A 438-nucleotide genomic window follows, 5' to 3' on the forward strand; every position below is an offset into this window, starting at 1 on the left:
TTATAAGACCCACGGGAACCAATAGTTAAAGACGTCACCGCTAGCCGGCCAAGTGGTCACCATTCCCCCAAGAAAGTGAAACCAGAACTAGCGCTGCATCTTTTACGTACAGTTACTCTTGCCAAGACCCAAGTCTTCGCACTGCGTCAGGAGATAGTCGGGTAATAAGTACAACAAAACAATAGTTTCATAACGAACTGTCCGTTCTGCTCGGCCACAGATGTCCGTCCTCCAATTTCCCCCAAAAGTAGAGTGAAACAGAGACATGGTCTGTACATGTTATAGCGAGTCCATTAAAGCCCTGGACCGAACGGGTTTTAGCATCGGGTATGAGAAATAGTCCTATGTTCAAGAATGGCTTAGCAGAAAAAAATCACATTGTGGAGTTTCTGTGCTTGTATACATACCCTCCTCATAGTGCGTGGACCGGCCAACGTA

This window comes from Penaeus monodon, chromosome 28 (genome assembly GCF_015228065.2).
Source record: "Penaeus monodon isolate SGIC_2016 chromosome 28, NSTDA_Pmon_1, whole genome shotgun sequence".
In the NCBI taxonomy this organism is placed as follows: Eukaryota; Metazoa; Arthropoda; class Malacostraca; order Decapoda; family Penaeidae; genus Penaeus; species Penaeus monodon.